This window comes from Gavialis gangeticus, unplaced genomic scaffold (genome assembly GCF_001723915.1).
Source record: "Gavialis gangeticus isolate Ggan-Ray unplaced genomic scaffold, GavGan_comp1, whole genome shotgun sequence".
In the NCBI taxonomy this organism is placed as follows: Eukaryota; Metazoa; Chordata; order Crocodylia; family Gavialidae; genus Gavialis; species Gavialis gangeticus.
Window position 1 is genome coordinate 17,854,988 of NW_017729030.1, and position 8,974 is coordinate 17,863,961.

The 8,974-nt window shown below is 41.7% G+C and overlaps 1 protein-coding gene across 12 annotated transcripts in view; it reads right to left on the reverse strand.

The window, feature by feature from the left end:
- The window catches only part of CAMK2D (calcium/calmodulin dependent protein kinase II delta), a 321,314-nt gene that overhangs the window by 260,374 nt on the left and 51,966 nt on the right, over positions 1-8,974 (reverse strand). The gene's annotated exons all lie outside the window — the stretch shown is intronic.

Genomic DNA, 8,974 nt, shown 5'->3' on the forward strand with positions numbered 1-8,974 from the left:
ATAGTACTGTCCCTGACAGTACTGTCCCACAGCAGAGTTAATTAGTTTACTGCGCCTTAATACTGGTGCACATGGGGTGCCTATACATGAGCAGAGAGGCTGCTCCAACCCACTGTAATTACAGCGTATCGGAGAAGACTCGTTTGGAGTGAGATAATTACTGTTCTTGAGCAACCTCCAACATTTCACGATTCAACATCCCTGCACTTGAAAATGGCTGGTATTTTCAAGTGTGGCAGTGCTGATACATGAGATGCTCCAGGTACTTGAGACTGGCTCTTGGAGCTGCTCTAATTAAAGCGCCCCCCCCCCACTCCCAGAGCACATGTATAAACACCCATGTAGAGTGTGATGCTTTACTGCAGAGCTAATTAGTCAACTCCACAGTAAAGCACACATGTAGATGCACCCACTGAGTATAATCTAATGTTACTATGAGAGCACTGTAAGCTAATGATGTTATAATTAAGTTTGATCTTTCTACTTTGATTCTATTCTGAAAAGCAACTTTAAAGAAGAGACAGAAAAGAGTCTGTCTGTGTTTCAATGCTTTCCGTATCAAAAGTATACAGCTTACAAGAATGAATTAATGTTTTCTTCAGTGCACAAATCCTTAAAAAATAAAAACCCAAACAATCAAACTGCATCATTACCATTAATACAGGTTTGATGCACCTCTGCCCACCACATTATCTTCATATTATCCCTGCACAGTTTTCTGCTTTCAGAGTAACATCAAAGTTCAGTAAACAATTTTGTTAATGGTACACATTAAGTAACAGAAAAACAGCTCATTCTGTACTGCCAACAGAAGTAAAATGCAGTAAAAATGTATTATTGTCTCTGTGAAGTCAGCAGATGTGACACTGAATGCAATGCTGATTCACAATCTATTCAACCTAAATGAAACAATGACCCACTGACATCAATAAGATTTGGATCTCTTCCTCAGGGACCAGAATCATTCATGAGAGTGTGCCTTGTGTGCCAATTTACACATAAGAACCATGCTTTAATACTTGGGACTTCAAAGGCTTTGGGTTTTGAAGGCTGAGAGTAGTTAAGACTGTCCAAGTTTCAAAAGTGACTTAGCCTTTTAGGCGCCCAAGACAGTAATAGTTGCATTGGTAAGCACTTGGTCACAGCTGAAAATTGGGCATGGATGCTGGTGAGTCATGCGTTTACCAGGTTTTTTGCTCAAACTCTAGTCTTTATACAATCTAAAAGCCAGATCCAGAATAAGAGAGTGGAATCTTGGGTATAACATTCCTGTTTGTCTGACAGCCACAAAGTCTAAATTAGCTCAACTATCAGGGACTAACCTTTACATGAAAGCAGTGATCCAGGAGAAATTGTAGATATGCAGACAGCCTTTCCAAAAAAAGACAGTATTTATTAGGCAATTGGAACAGCATATAGAAACTGGCTTGCCATGTTCTCCTAAAATCCATCTTCTCTTTCTGTTCCTCTTTATATCTCTGATGAGGCTACAATGAAGGAAAACATAGGTCTGGTCTATACTGCAAAGTTTTTTTTATAGCCATGCTCACAAATCCCCTAGCGTGGACAGAGCTGTGCTAACAGGTTTCCAATAGCTTAGCTCAGAGTTGTCCAGCTTCTTAAAGTTTGGGGCTGCACATCCTGGGGTCTGCACCAATGGAACCCTGGGTCACCAAGCCACATACCATGGGGACACCCACAACCCTCACCTCCACTGCATCATGCACCCATCTGACCATGGCCTCAACCTCAGTTTCCCACATCTCGCTGCACTGCATTGTACCACAACCTGGGGTAGGTGCAGAAAGTGGAAGCTGGAGGTTAGAGGGGGACCCTTCAGACTGGCTGCTGTTGCAGCCAAAACAATGTAGAGAGCAGTGGCCAGACAGGAGCCCACAGGCTGCAACTTAACCTTTTATGGGAAACAAGCAGCCCATGGGCCACCAGTTGAGACAGCCCTGCCTTAGCTAAATGCCACTCAGAGAGTTAGTACAGGGGAGCAGGGGTAGACAAAACAACACCTTTGTGCTACCATATACTAGACGGTTCTGCTGACATAGCTACGGTGCTAATGGTGGCATCTCTATACAGTAGGCAAGCCCTTAAAAAAAATACAGCCATTCATACCCAGTCACATTGTTCCCATTTTTTTGGTTTCTGGTCCCCAAAAAGTGATGGCATTTTAGGGCATCCATTTATTTTTGATTATTTTACCTAGTGTCTGATAAATGGGTCCTATCAGCTCAGACACTGATGTGCTGTCCAGTCACATCTCAGTTCCCCAGCCCAAAGTAGAGGTTATCTGACTCAATCCAACTGGGTAAAAACAGAAAAAAGTAGGAAAAATGAAAGATGCATATTGTCCATAAAGAGAGTAATTTCTACTTTCCCAACACAACATTACTTTGACACCTGAGAACTGTAACCCGTGCATTCTGAATTTGCATAGTGGGGGTGGTTAACAGCAGCCATGTCTATATGTTCGTAATGAGCTTTAGTTAATGTGCATCAAATTTTGTAATATCCATCGTGAGGTATGAGGTAAATGCACATTAGCCTTGCTTAATGCATATTAACTAAAGAGAACGCTTTTTAAGTGACACTTTAATTGGCAAGCTGCACTAATTAAAAGCGCACATGCATCACATGTATAAGTGTTGCTGCGCATCCCTGTGCTGAAAAAATGGCAGCAGGGCGCTTTGAACCTAAGCTCATTGTACATGTTTTATTTTAAAGCGCATCGCTGCCTTTTTGTCAGCGCAGAGACACGCTACGACACTGATACATGTGACATACAAGGCTGCCAGAGCACATCAATTTCCGTGCTCCAGCAGACTTAATCGAGTCTCCTCCGACGCACTAGAAGTCTGGTGCATCAAAGCAGGCTCCACGCATGTATGTAGGAGCCCATGGTTTTTACATGACACTTTAATACGCATTAAAATAAGCTAATGTAGATTAAAGTGCATGTGTAGACACCCACTAAATCATTTTCAGGAAAGCTCATTATAATTGACTTTCAATTAAAATATCCCTTCAGATTTTGAAACCATGCAAAGGTGTGGTCATTTACAGTTTCCTTAAATGCTGAGACAAGTGCATACAGGGACAAGTTTTTAATCCAATCCCAATTTCAACCAAGTCTCCATTTTTATGCCCTGTATTTGAGAAGGGCTGCTCATAGCTCCCTTCAAATTTCAATATGTTTCTCTTTTTGCTGGCCATATGAAGTCATTAGAGACTAGTGTGAAGCACTCCACTACCCTGAAGCTAAGCACCCCAGGTCCTTGTTGTCACTGCAGCAATATACATCAAAATCGGTCCTGAATGCTGACACACTAAGGAAACATTCCTACAAAGCCAAGAAATACTTTCCCCAGTCTCATTCCATTTGGGGATCTACTACAACTATCTGTCCCCACACCCACCTCTATCGATCCATTGATCCTTTCCTTTTTAAAATTATCCTTAATTTTCTAGGACTCCCACCACTCCCATACATTCATGGTGTAGTACCAGCACTAGAACACAATTAATATTTGTGCTTCTGTATGGAGGTATGTTCTAGCTGGTCATCATCTTCTAAGTGATCTTACTTTGCTATTGCTAATGGCTATTGAAGAAGTAATACATGCAAGAGCTCAAGCAGATTTCTCTTTTCATCTTCAGAGTGATTTTTTTTAAATGAAAATATTGCTCTGGCACATCCTCTGCCAAGTGAGGTAATTCAGTTGCACACATGAGCGCAGTTTTAATTTTAACTCTTACTAACAATTATATTTGATTTAGTGAATCACAAACTATCAACAGATCAAAACAACATGGCACAGATTGAGCAATTGATGGACTGAAGTCTGTTTACTTGTACTTTGCAACATGTGAGGATTCAACTTTCCCAGTGCTTAAATGTATTAGGCTCCAATGATGGAAGTCAGAACATCTTAAAAAGCAGGTGACTTAAGGAAGACTGTGCGCCAGAGGGAACATAGGTAAGGAAAAGGGGATTTTTTAAATTGGAAAGGGAAATATGTGTTTATTAATGCAGAGTTTTATAATTAGGATAGCCTTTACATTTCAGCCTCTAGACTTATTTAACTTTGATAAACTATGCACAGTTACTTACATTAATATTTGAAATTTCAAGAGGAATTTAAGATGACATAAATTGTACCTTTAAGTAATGCTGCAATTAATTACTGTCTCATACAGCTACAAATATTTAAGCACACTACATTATTAAACAGTTAAATTTCAAACAAATTCTTTGGAAAAAATACCATCAGTTCATGCATTTCCTTTTCATGAATATTTAAATTTCAGTGAGTTTAGGAGGGCTGAAAATGTAAGCAATTAACCTGTTTTAATTTGTCCTTTTTTTCTTTTTTTAAAGTATTTCTCCTTATTTTCAATGTGGTCCCATGTAACCATCATAACACTGTAGATTGCTCCATGACATTTATTTTCTGTTCCAGTAGACTGTTCCTTTACTACTAGTGACTGCGGCTAAGAGTGTATTGTGATGTATTATAAATTGCATACACTTATTTTAAGCAGAAGTCATAGCAGCTACAATAGTTAAGTCCCCATTTCATTTAGATATCCTTTTCAGGTCCTCATTAATATTCCCCAACAAAAACCTTTTGGACCTAAAATCATAGAAGACTAATTTAGAAATTTATCTGAAAAAGCAGTTATTGCTGGTTCTCTCTCAAAACAAAGTAAACATTTCAAATGGATGTTTGCAAAAGTCTGTCTTATATTTAGTTCTATTCAATATTTTCATTAGCAACTTGGACAAAGGAACAGAAAACCTGCTTACAAAGTTTGTGAATAACAATAAGCTGAGAACACTTGCCAACATTATGAGAGAGAGCAACATAATTCAAAATCATATTGATAAATTGAAAGAATGGTCCAAAAATCAACTAAATACAATTCAATAACAATGAAGTACAAAATGCTACACTTGGCCCAGGCATACTTGATCCCATGCAGGGGGGAGACAAGACAATGACCTAATGGCCTTATGCTTGTACAGTTCTCTGGCAAAGACTTCTATCCAGAATCATGCATACACAAAGCTTACTACCTCAACTGATTTGTTCTACATAGCTAGTTTTTCAGATCCATTATTTGTACTAATAGATTTTTAACAGTTTTTAAGTTAAAATCATTCAAATATCTTTTACTTATGAACTACAGATTTAGATTTGTGTCTGTACTTCTCAGTCTACATCTTACTATACTGTAGAGAGCTGCACGATACAATCTAAAACAAAGGGCTTGGATGACTTACAGCACAATTTGATAATCTTTAATATTCAGTCCTGGAACTGATATTCAGGCAATCCCAGAAACATGAGATTATGGCCCTTCCCCAATCCTCAAACATTACATTTCAATAATTGTACTTGTTCCACAGAATTATTTTAATATCTTGAATCCTTGTATCATCACTTACGAAAGAATTTGACCATATAGCAGCCGAAAATAACAGAAAAAATGCAGACCTCCACAAGTGACATGTTTAAATAGATATACAATGAGCCTCATAATGGGTTTCAAAGAATATTTTCTCCTGTACTGTGTGCCTCTAAGGCTGACCTAACAGCAAATAATTCTGTATCATGACTTTGATCATTAATATCAGAAGTTTAGGCTATTCTACTGAATTATACTACACCCAAACACATTAGGTTTATAAATACAAATGAGGGGTATTTTTTCCTGTCTTATGATGAAAAGAAACATGATCACAGTGAAGTTTAGCACTTTAATTTATATGGGCTTGCTGCATTTTCTGCAAATTTATTTTGAACTACAGGAAGGATCTCACAGGTAAGAAATAGTCATTTGCTAAAAACTGCTGTGCTACCAAGATTCTAGATTCCTCAAACTGTCCTTTCAAAAAATAATGGTTAAAGGAGTATTCACCATATAGAAAAAAATACCTTTTACACTCAATTTATTTAGATCTTTTTTCCTGTAAACCTGTGCTAAGACGGGTTGTTCTCTCTGGGTAGCAAGATATTTAAAAGGGTATGCCTTATTTTTTACGGAAGTGAATACAAATATATTGATTTAAATGATCATTTACCAACTACTTGGTACATTGTATCTGTTTTTATTTATATATGTTCTAAATGAATAGGAATATATGAATAATGTTTTCATCAGCATACATCAGAGATGTCTGTCACCGCACCCTCCAAAATAGCCACCAAGGAAACTAAACAAATGTTCTTGTTATAAGATTAAAAGACTTGGATCAAACTGTGTTTTAACTGATTTGGCACAGAAGGACTGATCTTTTATCAGGCAGATGTACTTTGAGAACAAAGCAGAATCAAAGAGGTTATCTAATTGAGGATAAATAGCAAAAGCCTGAGAAGCATTAACTAATCTAAACACTTCAGTAATTTGACTTAATTTCCCGAAGTGGAGGTCTTTAACAACCTAGGAGGCCTTTGTTTATTTGTTGAATTGCCTACTAAACTAGTTTGTTTTCAAACAAATCCCATTACAATCTGACTTCAACAATGTTCCAGAGAATATCTCTCAAATAAGATAGACACAATAGCACCTAAATGGGGCTATCTTAGGGGTGTGCAAAGCGGATAGTATTCAATTCAGATTTGGCCCAATTCAGGGACAGCAATCAATTTGCTGATTGGGATCACTGCCCCAATTCAGTTTCGCCTAATCTGAAGATTTGATGCTGATTCGGAGAATCAGTGATTCCGCCATAGACACAACTTTATGTTTTTTCTATGTACCTCGAGGTACCATGAATGCTGAGATGGGGGGGTGGGATGCAGAGTCCCACACTCATTTCTGGGTCCGCCGCCCTCCTCACCCTGTGCTCCTGTGGGAGCTCCATCTGCCCCACCATCTCAGCGTTCATGAGCCGCACCTGGTACCTTGAGGTACGTAGAAAAAACATATAAAGCTGTGTCTATGGTCAAATTATCAAATCTCTCTCGAAACAATTCAGAGGTTTCCATTTCGATTTGGAGAGATTAATGGGTCTCTTGATTTGATTCGGATTTGGAGATTTGGCTACCGAATCTCATCCAGATTAAATTAGCAGCCAAAGCTTTGCACGCCCCTAGTATATCTCTATCAGATTCTTGCAGTCCTGGAGAATGTTGACAGCACAAGAACTGTATTTTTTCACTGTAAGTATGGGGCTGATGGTAGAAAGCACCATAGGGCATGGGGATGGTAGAATCCCCATGGGGCATTTATACACATACTTTTTTGCACTGCGATGCACCGGAGATCTGGTGCATCAGAGCAGACTTGATTGAGTCTGCTCAGCATATGAGCTGACGCGCACTGCGTTGCATCACTTGCAGTTGTATAAGTGGTGAAATGAGCACCAGCACGGAGAAAATGGCAGCTGTGTGCTTTTGAACTGAAACACCTTCAATGTGCTTTAGTTCAAAAGTGGACCACACCATTTTCTGTGCGCTGATGCACATTTCACCTCTTATACAACTGCATGCCCCCACCCACCAGGAGCTTCTGGAGACCGGAAGCTTCTGGCTACCCGAGGCTTCTGCCCTGGCGACCCTGCGGCTGTTCCCCAGCCCTCCCCCATTCAAGAGCTGAAATTCCCATAAGAATGGGCGAGGGAGGGGGATGCACTGCCAGCCATTTCCCCACTCCATGGGGCTTACAGGACTCTGGCTCTGTGCCTCCATGTGCCACTCCCAGCTAAAGTACCAGGAGCACCATGCGGAGGCACAGAGTGAGCCCAGTCTGATGGCATGGGACTTCCTATGGTTCTGGCACTCTAACATCCCACCGAGCTGGGCTGGGCCTTGCAGTCAGGAACTGCGTGCTGCTGGGAGGGGATGGGCTGAACTGGGCCAGCTCTGTGCCATACCGCATGGATTCGTCATTCAGCAAGGAACTGCATGCTGCAGCTGGGATGGGCAGGGCCAAGCTGGCTCCGTGCCGCACTTTGCAGGTCCCGGCCTTGCAACTGGGAACCGCATGGCGCAGCACAGAGCCAGCCTGGCCTGTCTCGTCTCATCCCCTCCCAGCAGCATGCAGTTCCCCGCTGCATGGCTGGGACCCACATAGAGTGGCACAGAGGGAACAGCCTGGGCCAAGCTAACTCCATGCTGCACTGTGCAGGTCCTGGCCTTGCAGCTAGAACCGCTTTGTGCCAGGACAGGCGAGGCTGGCCCCGTAGCATGCCAAATGGGTCCTGGCCTTGCAGCCAGGAACTGTGTGCTGCAGCTGGGATGGGATGGGCAGGGCTGGCTCCCCACCTCCCACCATACCCCTCCACACTCACAGCCTCTCAGAGCCCCCACACACACTCTTACCCTCCACCCCTACCATACCAACATCCTTGCATTTTTCGTTGTTAAACACCATCAGGTTCTCATCCACCCATTTGTTGAGCCTGTCCGGGTCAGCCTGGCTCACCCGTCTATCTTCTGGCGTGGATGCTTTGCCCCAAAGTGTGGTGTCATAGGTGAACTTGGCCAGTCCACTTTTGACTCCAACATCCACATCATTAATGAAGATGTTGAACAATATGGGTCCAAAGACAGAGCCTTGGGGGACCCCACTGGTCACAGGACACCATGATGAGTGACTTCCATCTATTACCACCCTCTGGGTCTGACCACAGAGCCAATTTCCCAGCCAGAGGATCGTGGTGGACCCAAGGCCACAATTGGCCAGTTTTGCCAAGAGGTGATCATGGGATACCAGATCGAAGGCTTTTCTGAAGTCAAGATATATGACATCAATCTCTTCTCCCTTGTCCAGGTGATAGGTCACCTGGTCACAGAAGGAAATGAGCTTGGTCAAGCAAGACCTACCCGCAAGAAACCCATGCTGGCTATCCCTTAGGATGTTGGCGTCAGGCAGTCCATTAAGGATGGCCTCTTTAATAAACTTTTCTAAGATCTTCCCTGGGATAGAAGTCAGGCTGATGGGCCTATAGTTAGCC